This window comes from Lithobates pipiens, unplaced genomic scaffold, assembly GCF_037356315.1.
Source record: "Lithobates pipiens isolate NorthernLeopardFrog02 unplaced genomic scaffold, aLitPip1_a1.2 Scaffold_16, whole genome shotgun sequence".
NCBI lineage: Eukaryota > Metazoa > Chordata > Amphibia > Anura > Ranidae > Lithobates > Lithobates pipiens.
Genome location: NW_027507748.1, coordinates 530484757 through 530506708, shown reverse-complemented (window position 1 = coordinate 530506708; position 21952 = coordinate 530484757).

The window sequence follows — 21952 nt, the reverse complement described above, 5'->3', positions numbered from 1 at the left end:
CTTGTGGCTTTAGCCCAGCCAAGGCCTTTCTCCAGGTCTGGATGGTCTCCCAACAAGATCACCCCTTGGCACCGTATAAGATGTGAAGATTTCTCACTCAGGTTCCAGGTGATGTAATGAGGCATCAATAGGAGTTGGTAAGCATGCCTTTTAGCTGTTGGTGGAGGCACTGATATTTAAGATTACTACGGTGGTGGATAGTGGAGATTGACATCAGGATTTATTTTCACATCACTTATGGACTGTTCTAATCATCTCATTTTTACATTTGTATATACATGATTGAATAATGCGACCTTTATTTATGTTTACTCACTGTGTATATGTCTCACAGAAGGTTTGCTGCTTACACTTTTCATTCAGAATATTTCTTAGCACGTTTTTTTCAAATTTTTTATATTAGAGTCTAAACCTACCTATAGCATACCCCATACATAGCCCATAGTCATTGTATTCACAAAATACCTCTCATACCAGAATTCTCACTTTACTGTCACTTGCCGACCCGCCGCAGTACATACCTGTATGCAGCGGCTTACTTCCAGGTTCTGGGAGCCAGCTCACTCTGCTGTGATTGAAGACAGCAGGACTTAGTCAGCACTTCCTGACCAATGATTAATGTCTGGGACCTGCTGATTGGCTGTGTCCAATCACAGCCCAGAGCCCTATACTGACAATCAACACAGGGCTCTGTACAGAGGAAATTATCTATGTTTCGCATCCATGCAAAGCAGGGATAAGAAACAAAGATGTATGTAGTCGAAAGCAGCACGCAACCTCCAACATGTTAACCCCTTCCTAGCTAGTGTCATTAGTACAGTGACAGTGATTATTATTAGTACTGATCACTCTATTAGTGTCACTGGTGATGTCAGTGGCAGTTAGCCATTGCCTCCAGTGTCAGTTAATGTCAGATTGGTCGCTGCACTATCGCAGTCCCATTATAATTTGCTGATTTCCGCCATTACTAGTATAAAAATAAAAAATTAATTCCAGTATACATACTATCATTTGCCAAAGCTATAACTTACACACAAACCAATTAATATACACTTATTGGGGCTTACTGGGATTTTTTTTTTACCAAAGACATGTAGCAGAATACAGTTTGACTAAATTTATGAAGACATTTTTTATCTACTATGTGCTATAACAGTGTAACGCTGCTCTCTTCAGGGTCCCAAGATAGATCAATACCCCTCTGGTTGCCCTAACCCTGTGAGTCCTATGCCACCTCAGACACTATGGGTTTACAAACTTTCAAATGATCACACTAAAGTGCAAACTTATGAAAAACCACACAGTATGGTTATAAAATTTGTAAACAGTAACTCCAAACCTTTTATAACCATACTGTGTGGTTTTTCATAAGTTTGCACTTTAGTGTGATAATTTGAAAGTTTGTAGTTCATTAATGTTGATTTATTCAACACACATAGGGAATTGTGTGAATTTGACGTAATTCACATCAAGTATTATATGTGGCACTTACCTTTGCACAAAAGCACTTTATATGGGTTTCTGTAGGTCTTTATTCACAATCTATTGAATCTTTATTGCGATAACTCGATTACTCTCAACGAATATAGAAAGGTTTATGTATACTAATAATCTACTGTTTCGAGGTGACACTTGGTTTAGTGGAAATAAGGGTGGTCCTCCCCTTTATTATTAGGTAGCGCCTGATACCCCACATTTTCTTGAGATTACTAACTATTTTGAAAAACCCTTGCGGGGATTTCTTGGTTGGGGCGCTGCAACCTATATCTATATACAGATATTTATATGTTCTTTATTCTTCATATTTTTTCTGCTTCCTGTATTACATAAGCGCGACTGTGCTCAATCTTTTTAACTAGAGGGAAGTAGCTCCCCCTGAACAAAACCACACAGTGTCCTCTGATAGCAGGAATAGGTAAATATCCAGCTCCTGGCTACAAAAGAAAATAGAAAAAAAAAAAAAATTCTTGGCCTTTGTTCATTTATATAATTAAAAATGAAAAACCTAGTGGTGATCAAACATCACCGAAAGTTATATTTGTGTGAAAAAGTGATGTACATTTCATTTGGGTAGCGTGTTGCATGACCACCCAATTGCCAGTTAATGTAGGGCAGTGCTATGAAGGAGGTAAAACCTTCTGGAGCTCAAATGGTTATATTGATTGCTCAGGTCAGCAAGGTTAAAACAAATGCTTACTATTGTAGACCAGTCTGATAGCTGGGGATGCTGTAATATAGTGAGGTAGCTTGTATTGCATACAGTAATCAGCACTGTTTTCCCGCACTGGTACCAGACCCTTCCTCTTGGTGGGAACAGAGTAGCTTACATGGCACCTCAGCCATTCAGGGACAGTCTTGTATTTTTATCAATGAATACAAGGCTTTCTATGACTGGCCAGGGTGGAGAATGTGACTTCCACATGCCTCTTCTGAAATAGAAAGCCTTCCTGTCTTTTTTACTTTTTTTTTAAAGTTCCACTTAAATGAGGATCTTAATCCAAATAGTTGCAAACTACAGTACAAAGCAATGAGCAACTGTTGAAAAAATAATCACTCTTGTCATGATTATGTAATACAGGGAACATTATATAGAGCAGCTTTTCTCAACCTTTTCAACTCAGAAGAACCTGTGAAATAGTTCTCTGGTCTCGGGGAACCCCTGCTAAAAATTAGAAATCTACAACTCATGATACATTAGCGTGATGGTCAGTGGGGAGAATGGTCTTTACACTTGTGATCATTGGGAAGAATTACCTCCTTACAGATAGATAAAAAGATCAATGGTGTCAGTGGGAACTTATCTAAGAGGCAGAAATTGCCCAATGATGAAGGAACCCCTAGCAACCTCTGGAGGAACCCTGGTTGAGAATCACTGATATAGAGTGTAGCAGTCTTGAACTATGCAAAGTTTAAAGTGTAGAGATCAGGAGTGTCATCGGGTCCCTTACATTGATGGTCAGTGGAAGAAAAAAAAAAATGACCCAGCAGCAGTAGAAGTTTGAACCACTCAGCTGCAGTGGTCAGTGGGAAGGAAAATAACCAGTGCCAGTGGTCAGCAGGGGAAAAATATCCTGGCATCTGTGATCTATGAGAGCATTAAACAAAAAATGGCGGGATTCAGTGTCCATAGTAGGACCCAACAGTCAGGTCAGTGACAATGTCCTGAAAATGGTGGCCAGTGGGAAGTATAAGGAAAAATATGATAGGTGTCAGTGGGGAAATATGATATATAGGGAAAATTATCTATGTACATTGCAAGATTTTAACAAACTTTGTAGCAAATTCCTACCTTTTACTTTTCAGAAGGAATAGTTGTATGTTTCAGCAAGTCCTTCCCAGACTGATTCATGAATGGGAGGGGCAGGTTCATTATAGTCACTTGTTGCACTTACAGGGGCAGATTTATTAAAACTGGGGAGTGCAAAATCTGCTGCATAGAAACCAATCAGTTTACAGGTTTTATTGTCAAAGTTTGAGTTTAAACTTTTGCACTTTCCAATTTTAGTAAATCAACCCCACAGTATTCTAAGGAAACTGCAATGTCTACATCCATTTAAAAGCAATTAACCCTTAGGCACAGACATTTACAGGCATAATATATGTTTTGTGTAAAATTCCGTTTTACCACATCCGAGCTGGCAACTTGCGCATTGGGAAAATATCAGGAATTTTGTGATAGGCATATTTTATGCCTGCAAATGTCTGTGTGCATGTGGTCTTAGTAGCATTTCACCAAAAATGAAATTTCTATTGCAGGGCATACATCCAATGTGACTTTTAAGAAAATGAGTGAGCCAATCACACAAGCAAGAAGTAAAATCTTGGGGGCTTTCTGTACACCAACGGTGTATAAATTGGCTCCAGTTTGGCATTTCATGTTGTTTGTTGTTTCAAAAAATGACTGGGACTGCAGATGAAAGTGGAAAGGTCTTTTTTATTAACATTTAAAGTGGAACTATACTGCGCACCACAAACCAAAAGTGCTATTTGATTCATTTTTAACCACTTCAGCCCCAGAAGGTTTTACCCCCTTCCTGACCAAAGCACTTTTTACAATTTGGCACTACGCCGTTTTAACTGGTAATTGCGCAGTCATGCAATGCTGTACCCAAATGAAATTTGCATAATTTTTTCCCTACAAATAGAGCTTTCTTTTGGTGCTATTTGATCACCTCTGCGTCTTTTAGATGTCCGATAGTAGATGTCCGATTGGGACGAAACGTGACGGACAAGGCTTATCGCTCACCACATTGCTTTTTTATTTGCACGTGATCACTTTTTTTACAATTTTTATGCTTGTCGGTTTAATAAACCAACTGTTTTTGACCTGCACCATTGGAACATTCCCTCTTTTTTCCATATACAATGGCTGTATGAGAGTTGGTGTTACTATCGGTCAAGCAGCTTCTTCATATTCGTTGCATATTATGGAAATCCTCCCAGCTGAGAAGAGACGCCATTAGATTTCTGGTCTCCATTTTCCATTTGCGAAAAAACATCTATCAGCATATTCATGCCTGTTTGATCCAGTGTTATTTGACATTCGGATCCACCTGTTTTGATAAGCGTGTACAACCTCTTTTCACTTTAAGGATTTACCTGTGTTGGATTTATTTTCCATCGGGAGATCATCACTTCACATTTGGACTGTTATTTTTATTAGGAATTTTCCATAGGACTGGGGCTATAGGACTATATTTCATATGGTTCCATCCTATCTATACACTTATTTGGACTTTAATGTTTTAGTATTCAAAATTGTATGCACTAATACTTTTCAGGTATTTTCACTGCACTATTTGTTTTAGCGCTACATTTTTTTCATCACTAGATAAAAAAAGTCCCTCTTTCCCTCCTGAAGACTCCTGGAATGTATGACATAATTTATCTAGACATGGAAACCAGAAAGTAACTGAAAAAATCTAAAAAAAAAGTGTAAAACAATTAATTATGATATACTTTCCTATCTATTTACTAACGCTATCAGCATAAAGAATAAAAATAGTCAATGTTGATTTACAGAGTGAAGTTCTGCTTTAATTACAAAATGATTTGTTTCACAATTGTATATGCTATATTATTTTTTTTTAAAGGCAGTGGAGTTTTCCTTTAAAATGCTTTTGGAGACCCTAACCTGTCTATATGGTGATAAAGCCTGCATTTGAATGCTTGAGACATTTGCTATTGCACACGGAAATTCTCCATCTTGCTATGCTACATAGCAGTTCTATCTATGAACAAAGTCTTTTCCATAGGGTGCTTTTATGAGTCAAATTAGTGTACATCTTTTGTTTATACCAGGCTTTGTTTCCAGATGAATACCAAACATGCATGAGGCTCTCTAAATCTAATGCATAAACAGGATTGTGGGCTGCCGTTTGCAAGAATAGCATGTCACTGTTTGTTTGAAACACTACTAACAGTCCCCAGACACATGTTAACATCCCTAATCTCCCAACCTAATTACATATTTTTTTTCTGAAAACCATACTCAAAAAGCTGTTCAATTCCCAGGCTGGAAGAATATAAAATATGTCTTATTTACTAAGATGGATCCGTTACTGTAATGTGTGCTTACCCCTGCTGTACCGAGCTGCAGACTTCCACATTTCAGATATATTTAAAGTGTACCTTTTGCTAATTTAACTTGTGATACCACAATAGTGTCAGTAGTTCATATTATTATAATACAGGATTTATATAGCACCAACAGTTTACGCAGCGCTTTACAATAAAAAGGGGGACAGTAAGATTACAATACAGTTCAATAAAGGTATAGGAGGACCCTGCTCATGGAGCTTACAATCTAAAGGGAGGGAGAGGTGGTACAAAAGGTAATGGCTGCAGGGAATGATCTGATGGAGGGGACTCAACTACAGTTCTTAGGTGGAGGTGGAGGTGGGGTAGGCTTCCCTGAATAAGTGAGTTTTTAAGGATTGCCTAAAGGCGGACAGGGTAGGAGCGGACATACTGGGGCAGGAAGTTCCAGAGGATGGGAGAGGCTCTGGAGAAGTCCTGTAGGTGAGCGTGGGAGGAAGTTAGAAGGGAGCTAGAGAGCAGGAGGCCCTGGGAAGAGCAGAGAGAATGATTTGGGTGATATCTGCAGATTAGCTGTATTCTCTAATGTATTGGCCTAATGAAAGAAGTGATTGCCTGCATTATGTATGGATATCAGGCCTTTGCTTTGTACATGTTGGCTTTCCTCCTCCCCAAGACAAATACTCACCGTGGCTCTCCTGTTGCTCCGTTCGGTTCTGGGGAGAGAAAAGAAGTACATGCTTTCTCCCTATTATGTAATGGGCTTCCAATGTAGTTATAGTATGTCACACAAAACAAGGTAAATAAAGTGGGGGTTCTCCAGCAGTGTTTTTTCAGACTGCCCTCTGAAAAGCACACTATGGTGGCTTGCTTTTCAGAAAGCAGTATAGCAGTGACTGACAGCTATTCAGGAGGTGCCACTTCTGCTTCTTGAGGCCTCTTTTTACTTTTATTTTTTATTTTACTGGACCACGCCTAAACTGCGAGCCAAGTGTTCAGTCTCAAAGGGCAAATTTGACAGATGCTGACTACCAAACTTTGCTGCCCAAGTTAAAAGAGAAGTTTTGGATTCTTAAAAGAAAAATTATACTCATCTAGGTACAGGCAGCATTGGTCTGATGCTGCATCTGTCCCCTGACAGCTCTAAAGGCCCATACACACAATACGAAAATCAGGTGGAAAAACTTGTACGAAGAGCTGTCTGACGATTTTCGGATCGTTAGTACGGTGCTTTCAACAGCCGGTTTTGCTTTTTCGTCAGAAATATAAGCTGGATGTGCAGACTATAACATTTTTGTCGGATGTGAACTCAATGTCCGATTTTCATTTCATTAGTACGGTTTTCGTGTGAAAAAAATGATAAGAAAAAGACTACAAAAGGCAGGAGCAGATGGCTCAGGCTCTCAGTGGCTCATTGAGAGACTAAGCTAGCTGCCGATCCAGGCATCTGGGTGAATCCAGACTATTTGGTCCTAATCTCTTCAGAGCTTTGACCGACTCAGTGATGTCAATCAAAAGTTGATTTTAGTCCGCTGATGGCTGAAAACAGATTACAGGAGTCCAGAACAAACTGTGAAAATAGCTTTGGCTATACTTCTCCTTTAGAAATGCCACAGCTGTAAAGGGCAAGGCATCCTGGGCGCAGCATATGTACAGGCGGATCAGGCTGTAATGTTAGAATTCAGCCTCCTGTTTTTACTCCACACCCACCCTCCCCTTTCTTTCAACACTGCCCGTGTGATAGAGCTCAAAAGATCCAATTGCTGGGGTCATTCGCTTAGACCTTTGTCGATAAGTTGTTCATGTATGATGGGTGTAATGTTTTGTATGTGTTCCTATGCTATCTGAATGCTGCATAGTACCACTTTCTCTTGTTCTTTATGTAGCTCTGGCTCCTGACGAGCAGGCGCTATGGCTTTTTCAAAGTAAAATTTTCCTGAAACCACAGTTTGGTTTTGGGGCTAATTCTCTAAATTTATGGTTTCAGTACCAGTCCAGCTGGGTTGCACTGGGTTCTCCTTGACCGCAGGTGTCGCTATCACCGCCGGCAAGAGTAAGAACGCAGCTTAGCTGGGTGTATTGAATGCCACTGTTCTTCAATGCCAGCTCAGTGGGAGTGTTCTCCTGCTGTGCATTCTGGGAGGTGGTATTTAAGATACTGACATCACGGGGTTCAAGGATTAATTATTTTCTGTCTGTTTGGTTCTGGTCCTCCTGACCAGCCCCATGGCCCTGCATTTCGAGTCTCGGAGCTGGCTAGCCCAAGGCAACGCAACTGCAGGGACAGGCCTGAATGGATTTTGGGGCCGATTGATCCAAAGGTGGTTCGGTCCCGTCTCATCTAAGGGAGAGGCCCAGCAACTGGAGAAACCCCAGGGGAGGACTCTTCAGGAGAAGGCCATGCACAAGGTTGGCTACTCTGAAGGAGCCTGGAGGATTAGTACAAGGACACTACATGGATCTACACTCATACGGCATCACCAAATCGGCTGAGAGATACTGGTACCATATGATAGCTCTTTAAAATTGTCTATGGCCCTCAGTAACACTCAAGCCTGTGGCAGAGACTTTCCCAAATATTCTACACTCAAGTCCGTGGCAGAGACTTTCTTAAATATTCTACACTCAAGTCTGTGGCATATTTTACAATACCATGTCACTTGTCCTGTATGCTGAATTTAATTTTCAGTATCTGTCCTTATCACTTGTTCTGTATACTGGGTATAATTTAAATTATCGGCTCGTAGTCTGGGTATATGTGTTCTGCACAATATCACTTCTCTTAATCTGTATGCATGGCATAATTCTCAGTAGCTGTTATTATTCTGTATGCATGGATAGTAAATAGTACATCTTTTCTTGTTATCTTTTCTGGGTGTAATTCTATTCATGTTTTACATACCAGTTATGATTAAAATCTAAACATTAAGCTATCCATGCCCCTTGGATGAAGACATACCCTAATATGAGGCATGCTGTGCACATACTGCCTTGTCGCCCTGTAAACTGTTCTTCCAGGTTGACATCTGTGATGTGCTGCAGCAGTGAATGGTAGATGCAGAAGCTGTCACATAGAATGGTGCTTGACAGAATGATTGTGGGTAGAAATAAGAGAAACAATTTCCATAAATCTGAATTCTCCGTGGATCTCTGTTTTGTCAGTCCCAGATGGGGACTGGAGAATAAATCAAATAGAGTATTTGCATATCTTTGCTCATTCAAACAAGTTTCAAAGTTAAAGTAGACTTCCAACCTAAACTTAACTAGCCGTAAAACTGTCCCCTCCCTCCTCCTAGCACCTCTGCTGATTAATGTGTGTAAAAAAAGATGTATACACTTATGTAGCACCCTCTACCATAGGCAGGTGCTAGCGTAAGGATTTTTGGTAGGTTCTGGCAGTACAGGTACATTTAAACAGGCCTATGCTGAAAGCTAGGCCTGTTTGTTTTTGATCTGGGGGCAGGGAGTGGTTAGTGTAGCAGTGGGTGTGACCATCTGTACTTTAGTTCTGAGGCGCCTCCCCTGCTTCCAGTGAGAATGTTCTGGAAGAGGGCCAGGGCCTAGAACTGGAGTGGCAGGCAGCTCATGTGAGGAGCCCTGACCAATCCCCAACTGGAATTGGCAGGGGGGCAGGTCTCCCATATTAGCTGAGGTAACAGGCCACTGGGAGAAGTTGTCGGGCCGGGAGGATTGGAGAATGGAGTACTAGACAGCAGCAGGAGTGCACCCCCATCTGGGGGGGGATGCGCTGATCGTGGGAGGAGGCCCTGGGAGAGCTGTGAGGGAACTTCCCCCTTACACGGTCATTGATGAGGAGTTCCTGGAGCAAAGGGACAGGTGAAGCTGTCGGAACATACAGTCCGGTTAAGTTCTTCCCCATGGACTCGGAGCAGAAGAAGGTCTGTGAGTGTACCACGGTGGAGTGCTGGATGTGGAGACATGTCAGGGAGTCTGTGAGGGAACTTCATCCTTACACGGTCATGGATGAAGTCCTCATTCTTACATGGTCATTGATGAGGAGTCCTGGAGCAGAAGAGAGACTGTGGGAAATAATGTCAAATCGATGTGGCACGAGGGCGCAGGATTTGCAAGCTCGGCTAGCTGGGAACAGTAGTCCACCGTTCAGCACATGTTACTAAACTGCTAGGCCTAAGGGGAGAGGTACTGAAGGCCTCTGGCCTAGTAGCAGCAACCAATCAGAGTCAGAATTAGAGACTATTCAGAGCAGGATCTTTTGCATATAGAAGAGGATGTGACATGAAACATAATGTGCTACAGAATAAGTTTGTGCAGGAGGGAAGGATTCCTGGGAGCAATAGTCTGCAGGAGTTATGCAGAGGAGGAGCAATAATCTGCATGGAGATGCAGGCAAGAGGCTGTAGATGTTATACATGTGCATCATTTCTTCAAGGCTCAACTGAAGTTCTAATTTATAAATATGATGGCAAGGTAATTTGATCTATGGGCATCCTATATACCCTTTCCCCATCCAAGTTATATCCCCCCAATAAACAAAAACAAAACAAAGAAAATGACTGTTCATTGTCTCAGAAGTGATATATGAAGGTTGGGCAGCAGGGTGATATGGTGGATGTTAGTAACTAGTGGCAACACACCGCTACACTTACCTATTTTCAGTCATCTCTGGTCCAGTCACGTGATCTGGCTCCCCCCTGTCAACCAGCGGTGGCTGCAGGGGAGAGAAAGGAGCGTGGAAAACAGATGACACATAACCCTATGGGTGGCATCATCATTCCCAGTCATTGACGAGCGCTCCCCTGCAGTCACCGGGGATCATGTGACTGTAACAGAGCGGGCTGAGAATATGTAATTGTATACATCATGGGTTCTCAACCTGTGACCCGCCAGCTGTTGCAGAACTACAAGTCCCATCATGCCTTTGCAGCCCAAGTAAAGGGAAGTTTGGGATTCATAAAAGAAAAATGATACTCACCTAGGTGGAGGCAGCATCAGTCTGATGCTCTGCCTTTTTTGGGAGTCATGCTTTTAACTGTCAGCCTTGCAATGCCTCATGAGATTTGTAGTTCTGCAACAGCTGGAGGGCCACAGGTTGAGCACCAATTGTATACATCTTTCTTTACACAGGGCAGTCAGCATCAGGTCAACTTGCCCCCACCAGGGGCTGATTTAGGTTTTGACCCCTCTTCCCTTTTTAGCTGGGTTTTGCCCAAATAACATACTCATATGCCCAGTAAACCCAGCTTTTTCTTGCTGTGTTCCACATCAGGCTCCCTGATGGTGAACCACCTGGTCCTTCAGCCCCTATCTGTAAGCAAATGCTTCTTGGAATATCCAAAGCAAGAAATAAATGAAATAAAAGTTAAATAACCAAAAAAATGAAGTTGGCTTTTTAAGATTCTAGAGAGGGGAATGAATGCTAAGATGCAAAGTGCTTTTTGGGACTCAAGTTCCACTTTAATTTTATCTTTAATATGGTAAGAATTAGCTTGCATAAATGTAATTTCCTGATTCTTCCCTGAATGCAGCATATACTAAAATACTTTTGCATTTCAAAAACAGAAAAAGTAGAAACATTTTTTATCTTTGTAACTTTTACAAATTTTCCAGGTATCTTAACACTCCTTTAACTCGTTAAATGGTTGTACTTGTGAGCCATGATGAAACATTTGGGCACGTTTAATAACACTTTGCTAATGAGTGTCAGGCAATAAAACAGCAATCTTCTTACTTCCGTATGGTAATTGCATGGCTATAGTAACCTGCAACCCATTTTAATTATCTCAGGTTCATTGCTTTCTTCTCTGACATGCACTACAAAAAAGGCAATTATAATTTAGTGCCAGGGGGCTATACTGCGAATGTAAGTAAAGATCAGATAGTTAATGATATTGCATTGGGCCTTAGGCATCACACCTTTATTGCTAAAAGGTTTAATGGTTGTAGGTGAAGGAAAATATAGTAGCACCTGCAAACATCACTGCGTGTCTTCAAAATCTACAGTGGGCTATTTGGCAGTTATTATATCAGATGTGCGAAGATGCATTAGTACTCTGGGAACAGAGCGCTCCTTCAGTGCTCACATTTGTATAAAAAAATCTATTTACTGCTAATTTGATGCAACTCATTACCTGTGTCACAAATAATAGCCTTTGTTGCAGAGAAAAACAAGTCATGGTCCCAGACTGTATTAACAAGCAGCTTTTTGTTTCCTGCTCAGTTAACTGTTGTAAAATGTTCAACAAATGTGACTTGACGCTTGCTGCTCCTTTTTAAGGCCGTGAGCGGCTGAGTACAATGTGATTCAATGTGGTTAAGGCTAGCCATACTCTAACTGATTTCACGATGTGACCGTGCCAGATTTGACTTCACTGCTTCATACATTTTGACTGAAATTTGATCATTTATTGCACTCAGACATTTCTTTATTAAATACTATTGTAGCCAACAAAACAATATAGCATCAACCGCTATATGTGCCAACCAGCGCCTGAACAGTATTTATAAAACTAACACAAGGCTAAAGTGTAACTAAACTCATATATATATTTTATTGGTCATATGGAAGTGTTATAACCCTTATCACACTTTTGTTTTTCTATTTGTCTTAGCCCTTGTACACACGGTCGGACATTCCGACAACCAAATCCGTCGGATTTTGTCCGAAACTGTTGCATACACACAGTCGAACAAAGTTGTCAGAAAATCCGATCGTACTTAACGTGATGACGTTATTTCGTTAGGACGGGACTACATTCAGGCTAGTAGCCAATAGCTTTGGTCTAGGAATTTGATCTGAGAATGCGTGGCACTTTGTCCGATCGGAATTCTCTACACATGATCGGAAAAAGTCAGATCGGATCATGTTGTCGAAAAAGTTGGAAAACTTGGTCCGTCGGATACTCCGACGGAAACAGTCCGATGGAGCCCACACACAGTCAGATTATCCGACAACACGGTCCGATCGGACACCTTCCGTCGGAATGTCCGACTGTGTGTACAAGGGCCTAGTGATTATTGCAATTTGTTAGCATTGATTGCTGCATTAATGCCAATGGTCCCAAAAATGTGTCAAAATTGTCCAATGTGTCCGCCATAATGTCAAAGTCACGATAAAAATGACTGATCACTGCCATTACTAGTAAAAACAATTATCAATAAAAATGCCATAAAAGTATCATCTATTTTGTAGAAGCTATAACTTTTGAGCAAACCAATCAATAAACGCTTAATGCGATTTTTTTTATACCAAGAATATGTAGAAGAATACATATCGGCCTAAACTGAGGAAAAAACTAAATGTTTTTTTAAATATTTTTTGGGGATATTTATTATAGCAAAAAGTAAAAATTCTTTTTTTCAAAATTGTTACTATTTTTTTGTTTATAGCGCAAAAAAAAAAACTGCAAAGGTGATCAAATAACACCAAAAGAAAGCTCTATTTGTGGGAAAAAAAGGACGTCAATTTTGTTTGGGAGCCATGCCAAGCGATCGCGCAATTGTCAGTTAAAGCGGCGCAGTGCCGAATCGCAAAAAGTGCTCTGGTCATGAAGGGGGTAAATTCTTCCAGGCAGTGGTTAATTAAAGTGGTTCATTAAAATGTCTCCTCTTTAGAGACACAGGCTTCACTGAGAGCAACGGGAGCCATTGGCTCCTGCTGCTGTCAGCCAAATCCTGTGATCCAGTAAGGAAGGAGCAGGATAATGTAGAGGGGGAACCAGTGCTGTGGTGTCTATGGATGTACACATCCTGGCTGTGGAGTGCGCCCACACAGGTGCCCTCATAGCACATGGCTTGCTATAAGGGCACTGGCAGGGAGAAGAAGAAAACAACACCAGTGGGGACCACTAGAGGAGAAGTAAGGAACTGGCTCTGTGCAGTGTCACTGCATAGAGCAGGTAAATATAACCTGCTTTTTTTTATTGAGAAAAAAAACTTTGACTTTGCAATCACTTTATCTGTAAAAATAGTATAAGCTTACTTTTTTTTTACTATTTTGTGGAAAATAGTAAAGCTTGTGACTTCTATGCATGTACCTGCTGTTACTTCTTCCTTGCTCCTCTGCTGCTGGTATCCACTACTGGGGTCCCTGAGTATCCTACTTAAAGCGGGAGTCCGCCGTTTTTTTTTTTTTTTAAAAGCCAGCAGCTACAAATACTGTAGCTGCTGACTTTTAAAATAATGACACTTATCCGCCCAGCGTGCCCGCGATGTCGGCACCCGAAGCCGATCTCCCGATCATCTCTCAGGTGCTGCCGCCGCCATCTTGGGTATGGGAATCAGGAAGTGGAGCCTTTCGGCTTCATTTCCCGGTTCCCTACTGCGCATGCGCGAGTCGCGCTGCGCAATAAGGATGGTCCCCGCTGTCTCTGGGATCCATGTGTTTCCCAGCAGGCAGCAGGGGACCTTCGGAAAGGGGCGTAGATTCTGCGGAAAGGGGCGTACCTTCAGCAGAATCTACGCCGGAAGTGGGTGCAGATACCTGTACTGTACAGGTACCTGCACCCCCCTCCCCCCTGAAAGGTGCCAATTGTGGCACCGGAGGGGGGGAGGGTTCCAATGAGCGGAAGGTCCACTTTAGGGTGGACCTCCGCTTTAAAGAGTCAACATTTGCATAAAGGAATGCAAATTTACCTAGCCCTTTCATGGAAGTGCTCAGGCTCGGTGACCGACAGTTCTGGCACCCAGTGCTTCATTGTGGGGGCAGTACATATGAGCCCCAAAGTACTAAATAAAGAGGGGTTGTGGAGGTTCTGTCTCTGTTAATATAAACTTCTTTAATCCACCCCTCTTAGCCTTCTAACCTAAACTAACCTAGAAACCTCCACTCAAAGTATCTAAGTAGTTTTTAGTGTCCTTATATGAAGCCAAAGCTTTTTTCCATTTTGGATAGCATAGGGAATGAAACAGAGGCTGTTTTTTTATTTATTCATTTTGCTGTGTGTGTTTTATTGGACGGTTTCCCCCTTACTTCCTTCACAGGCACAGCAGGAAGTGAGAGACAATCTCTCCAAAGTTGTCACCAGAACAAGTGCCCCCACTGAATGATTTTACTATTCTAGTTCTGCAGACATTTCAAACATTTTGGTGTTTCTCTTTTTAATACCCAGCAATACAGGTCACCAAGACAAATGGAGAAGAGGGATTTCCGCCATTAATGTACATGTTTATGAGGATGTCATTTGTGCTGAAACCTTAAAGCGGAACTAAACCCACCAAATTTAAATGTTTCCCAGAATAGTTCCATTCAAGGTACCAAGTCAACTACAGTTTATGAATGTTATATAAACTGATGAGAGCACTTGTGTATGTTTTAATTATGGAGCTTCCCTCATGCCTCGATGTAGTGTTGTTTCTGTGCGAGACATGATGGTTATATTATTGGAACGATCTCTGTTGCTCGGAGATATCACGATCGGCAGATGTATGGAGACATCTCGGTTGTTAGATGTTCAATATGAGTGGTGAATGGTTAACTCCGTCCAGTCAGTGGCTATATTAGCTGGTACATCGTGTAGTGTGGCCACACCCTTTGATAATGTCAGGTAGACGAAACACGTCAGGGTGGGTCCATACGACGACCAACACTGAGGTCACCACACCAAATTGGCGATACCAGCAGTGCCAGAGAGAGTTAATATGTGCGGTAGGAGACACTTGCAGGATTCCTATTGGTACACTAAACTACATAATATGCTTGTAAACGGTACTTTTATTGTTTGTAAGTGTGATTCTTAAAAGGGGGGAATTTTTGAATACGATAAATCTTTTAAACGAGATTTAAAAGAAATCTTTTAAACGAGATTTCTTTTAAACGAGATTACGCTTTTCTCTCTTGATGAGTGCATTGATATTTGATCCATGCTCCTGGCTGCAACTTTGGGAAGAGATTGTTCGATAAAAAATTGTCTGTTTACACTTTTGACCCAGCTTGATCTGGCAAGAGTTCAAGAGGGGGTGGATGGCTTGGCACTCGTGGAGGTGTTTGGTGACATCTTTCCTTCCTCACGTTGGAATTGAACTCTGTGTGGACTGATCTTACCTAATGATCCTGCTATTAATGCAGGACTTAGGCACATTTGGACTTTAATATTCTAATTGCATTTTCCAATATATATATTATTTAGTATGCACACCTGTTATATGATATTGTCTGTGTGTTTTTTTTGTAAATTCTATATTTGATTTTTAACACATTTTTATACATTAACACAAATACAATTTCATTGCATGCGTATCACAAAACATATCTTACATACATATCGTTTCATTTTTATTTTATCCGGTTATACATGCACATACAAAAAAATAATAATATTGTGTGTTTTGTAGCGCTGCTTTCTATTTTGTGTTTTAATACAGTTTAAAGATGGCAGCTTCCTTGGCTGTAAAAAGAGGAGAGTTCATTTTAAACTTTAAGAATACTTGAGTGTATATTTTCTACAAATACATCTCGCAGCTCTTTTATAAATCAGACTTGTTGTGGTTTTACAGATCTACTATGCCCTTGTTGAACTGGTATGAACTGGGGTAAGTGTCCTTACAAAAAGAACAAAATTATAAAGATTTTCTCTTTTTAATCCCATGTTCATCAATCTATATAATAAACAGTAATGGGATTCTAGTAATACACACACTAATATAACTACTAGCAGATTAGTGATGTACCCTTTTGATTAGAAATGCATAATAAGTCTCTGTCTCTCATTTTACTGACTTAAAGCGGGAGTCCGCCGGGACTCCAAGTTTTTTTTTTTTTTTAAAGCCAGCAGCTACAAATACTGCAGCTGCTGCTGACTTTTAAAATAGTGACACTTACCTGTCCAGCGCGCCTGCGATGTCGGCACCCGAAGCCGATCTGTAGATCGTTTGTCGGGTGCTGCCGCCGCCATCTTGGGTATGGGAATCAGGAAGTGGAGCCTTTCGGCTTCATTTCCCGGTTCCCTACTGCGCATGCGCGAGCCGCGCTGCGCAATAAGGACGGTCCTCTGGGATCTGTGTGTTTTCCCAGCAGGCAGCGGGGCACTTGCGGAAAGGGGCGGGCACTTGCGGAAAGGGGCGTAATCTACGCCCCTTTCCGCAGAGAGCTATCCCGGAAGTGGGTGCAGTTACCTGGATTATCCAGGTAACTGCACCCCCCTCCCCCCTGAAAGGTGCCAATTGTGGCGCCGGAGGGGGGGAGGATTCCGATGAGCGGAAGGTCCATTTTAGGGTGGACCTCCGCTTTAAGCCCAATACACAGGATCAGATTTTCTGCTGAATGAATGAAATACTTGTATAGCGCACAATGTGAACTGAATCGCCTCTAAGCGCTGTGGCGAGCTTTGATCGTCTGTTGAATTTTGTCTTCAGATTTACCAAAACCATGTAGTGCAAGGGCCTGCTTGATTGCATACACATTGAATCTCCTAAGGTTTGACCTCATATTATATGGTTTTGGTAAATCCGAAGGAAAAAATCAGCAGAAAATCTGATAGTGTGTATGGGGCTTTACTTAGTTCTATAGCATTCACAAATGGCGCCTTTTCAGTAACTGCATTCATTAGAACACCATCTTATAATTATTTAGTTTACAGAAGACTCCTATAGCTTTTCTCTGGAAAAGGTTCTTGCATATTTTAGTTACAGTATATGTTCATTGAATGTTCTGGTTCATTATCCTAATTGCAGTTGGTAGAGGCGAACACATCATTTATAACTACTGGTTGAGACAGTTTGTTCTGACATTTTTCCTTGAATTGGGCACATGCTGAGCTACCAAGACTTAGGTTTTATGCACCAGGGACTTTAAATGTCAAACACAGTAAGCTATGTGTGAATTTAAATCCCTTGAGACAATTACTGAAGTCCATAGAAGCATTGTGATTATTGAAATTTTGCTCTCTGACATTGTTACAGACTTCTAGATCTAGTTTCAGATTGCAGACTTCATGTGCACACTTTCTTAAAATACAGATTTGGCATTGCAGTGGAGCTAATACCAACTGTTTAACATGGTTGTAAACCTTCAACATGCAATATGAACAAAGCATATCCCTCTATAGTGTGCACTTGTCTCAATCCAGCGAATTAAAGTGGTGTTTCCACCAAAAAAAAATAAAAAGCTTAAAATTCATAAAAAAAAAAAAATAATTGGAAAAATAAAAAATGTACTCACCTCTAAATGCCTGTTGCTAGTGGGTCCCTCGTAGTCTGCCTCCTTCAGTGCCTGGGCACTGACATCACTTCCCTTCGGTGCCGCACAGTCTTCTGGGACCTGTCACGTGTCCCAGATGACTGTGCGGCGTATCACGGCGCGTGGCACCGATCGCGCATGCGCAGTGGGTGCCCGGCAGTGAAGCCACAGCTGGGTGCCCACAGTAAGAATGCAGGCGCCGCGAGCGGAGCGGGGAACAAGGGGGAGCTTTGTTTCCCCGCATCGCTGGAACCTGGGACAGGTAAGTGTCCGATTATTAAAAGTCAGCAGCTGCAGTATTTGTAGCTGCTGACTCCTAACTTTTTTTTTTTTAGGGGGCACTCCATTTTAAGTGTCATTTTTGTCTGGTGCCTCGTTCCTCTACTATCTGCATGAGTGACTTCTGACAAGTTTTCCTTATACCAAGAGGTGAAAAGGTGACAGGGGAGAGAACACCAGCGCATTGCCTGTGATTGACAGCCTCAGCTCTGTTCCTGTGTGCTGTGTGAAGGGGGGTGTGACTCTCCCACCAATCTGCTCTCACTGAGCTCTGAAGATTATAAACTTCAATAATAAAATAAGATTATAAACTTCAAATAAAAATAAGATTATAAACTTAATAAAAATGAAGATTATAAAATTCAGTTCCCTGCCCCCTGCTTTCTGAAAGCTCAGACAAGTTGTATAAATTCTGAACTTTGAATGGATATAGAGAAGAGAGTGATGCAGATAAACAGTTACAGTCTATGAGAGAGAATAGATAAGCCAATTTTAGACATTGATAGACAGCAAAAAAAAAAAGTGTTACATTAACCACATCAATACAGGGCACTTTTACCCCCTTCCTTTCCAGACCAATTTTCAGCTTTCAGCGCTGTCACACTTTGAATGACAATTGTGCAGTCATGTAACACTGCACTCAAATTCAATTTGTATCTTTTTTTCACACAAATAGAGCTTTTTTTTGGTAATATTTAATAAGAGCTTGGGTTTTTATTCTTTATGCTACAAATAAAAAAAGAATGAAAAATTTCCCCAAAAAAATGCATTTTCTTAGTTTCTGTTATACAATTTTGCAAATAAGTAATTTCTCTTGATACTTGATATTTTGACCAAAAATGATGCTGCTACATTTCTTTGGTAAAAATAACTCAAATCAGTGTTTATTTGGTGTTGGCAGTGATGGGGGATTGACACATTTTTTATTGGGACAATAAATGAGTATAGGGACAGGGGTATATCAGTGGTGCTTGGTGTAATTTGTGGGGTGATCTATAACACTTCTCTGTGTAAAATCATCCTCACACAGAGAGCTGTCACAGATCTGCAGATTCCCCCTCCCCTCTGCACTGAGCTCTCACTGAGCTCAACGGGGAGACCTGTCACGTGTCTCTGTTTACATTGTGACAGCTGTGATTGAACACAGCCACCAGGTGATCGGGAGGGCCAATCACAGCACCCATATCCTGATCTCTGCTCAGCTGGATCCTGTGATCAGAATGATCACAGGATCGAGCCGCAGCATGCCTCGTGGCCCCGCTGCGAGCACTCGTTCTAAGCAACATCCACTCAGAATGAGGAAAGGACCACCCGGCAGTTTATGTGCAGTGGCCAGGTGGGAAGTAGTTAATCACTTGCCACCCAGCCGCCAGGTCAGCATGTTCCCGCAAATCGTTGTAGCTGTATGTCGGCCCTTTAAACAGATGGCTGTACAGCGGGGACACGATGGGCGTTGCCAGCAGCCGATGTTTGCCGGCGGCCATGTGTGATCGTGGGCACGAGAGCCAGAGCAGGGATGTATTTGTAAACACGCACTAAGTAGGAACAGCGATATGTCTCCTCCTCTAGTAAGTCACATCCCCATACAGTTAGAAACACCTAGCAGGGAACACATTAACCCCTTGATCACCCCACATGTTAACCCCTTCCCTGCCAGTGATATTTACAGAGTAATCAGTAAATTTTAATAGCACTGATTGCTGTATAAATGTCAATGGTCCCAAAAATGTGTCAAAAGTGTCTGATCTGTCCACTGCAATGTCGCATAATAATGAAAATGCCATAAATCTATTCCCTATTTTGTAGACGCTATAACTTTTGCGCAAACCAATCAATATACGCTTATTGCGATTTTTTTTTAACCAAAAATGTGTAGAATAATATATATCGGCCTAAACTGATAAAGACATTTATTTTTTTTAAATTTTTTGGGGATATTTATTAAGCAAATAGTATAAAATATTGTTTTTGTTTTTTTTTCAAAATTGTTGCTCTTTTTTTGTTTATAGCGCAAAAAATAAAAAATGCAGAGGTGATCAAATACCACCAAAAGAAAGCTCTATTTTTGGGAAAAAAAGGATGTCAATTTTGTTTGGGTACAGCGATTGTCAGTTAAATAGGCACAGTGCCGTGGTACAAAAAACGGCCTGGTCATTAAGGGGGTAAAACCTTTCAGGGCTGAAGTGGTTAAAGAAGCTCTGTAAAGAAGAGTGGCCCAAAATCCCTCCTGAGATGTGTGCAAACCTGTTAACCAACTACAAGAAACAACTTACCTCTGTGCTTGCCAACAAGGGTGTCTCCACTTAACCCTTTCATGACTAAGCCTATTTTTGGCATTTGGTGCTTACAAGTTAAAATCCATATTTTTTGCTAGAAAATTACTTGGAACCCCCAAACATTATATATATTTTAGCAGAGACTCTAGAGATTAAAACGGCGATTGTTGCAATATTTTATGTCACACGGTATTTGCGCAGCGGTGTTTTAAACGCAACTTTTTGGGAAAAGGGACACTTTAAATAAAAATAAAAAAATTAAACAGTAAAATTAGCCCAATTTTTTTGCATAATGTGAAAGATAATGTTACGCCGAGTAAATAGATACCAAACATGTCACACTTTATAATTGAATTGTGGATTGACGACAAAGTGCGGTACCTAAAAATCTCAATAGGCAACGCTTTAATTTTTTTTTACAGTTACCAGATTAGCGTTATAGAGAAGGTCTAGTACTAGAATCATTGCTCTTGCTCTGACGATCGCGGCGATACCTCACATGTGTGATTTGAACACTGTTTACATATGCGCGCGCGACTTCGGTATGCGCTTTCTTTGCTTTGCGAGCTCGCGGGGACGGCGGGCGCTTTCAATTTTTTTTTATTTATTTATTTTATTTATTTTAAGAAATATTTTATTTATTTTAATAAATGTATTTAATAAACATCCCTTGTGACAGTAATAGGTGGTGACAGGTACTCTTTATGGAGGGATGGGGGGTCTAAAAGACCCTCCATCCCTCCTTTACACTTCACTGTATTCAGATCGCCGAAAACAGCGATTCTGAATATTGTATATTTTTTTTAAACCGGCGCCATTGGCAGCCGAGGAAACGGGAAGTGACATCATGACGTCGCTTCCGTGTTTACTATTAGGATACTGGAATGAAGCCGATTACGGCTTCATTCCAGTTCCTCCCCCAGGGCTTGAGCTGGAATGTGTCAGATATCACGTAAGTGTTGGGGGGGGTGGGGGGGTGTGTGTGTTTTTTACCTTAATGCAAGAAATGCATTAACCTCCCTGGCAGTTTTCCCAAGTGTGGCTCGGGGTTAAATTTCAGTCCATTAGCAGGAACCCCGAGACATACTCGGGACTGCATTGCAAGATCCTGGTGCGGTATACTTACCTTGTCACCAGGATCCTGCGATGTCCCCCCGCTGTGTCCACAGGCTCCATCCTCCGCCCGAAGCCTCTGTGTACTGGGCTCTGTTCCCTATGAGCATCGCGACGCACAGGGGGCAGAGCCCGGCGGCAAATAAAAAAAATGTAAAAATCATAATACATACAGTACAGTGTAAACTTACAGATTACACTACTGTATGAAATTATTTCACATCCCTTTTGTCCCCAGTGCTGTATCCAGTGCCCTGCATGCAGTTTGATATTATATATACGGTACTGTTCTTTCTGCTTGGAAACTGGAGATTGTCCATAGCAACCAAAAAGTGTCCCTTTCATCAAAAGTGGTTTTAGACCAGCTAGAAAACATATAGTAAATTATGGGTAAATTATTATTTTTTACAATTATTTATATTTATTTATTATATTATAATTTATGATTTTGTGTTTCAAACTTTATCATACCCAGGATATCTACTAGACTCTTGTTTGCAAAGATCTAAGTGTGTTATTGCTAAGAATTACAGGCCTACAACATAAAACGCCAAATTTCTATGCAAAATAACTGTACCGCTTTGAGATGTAA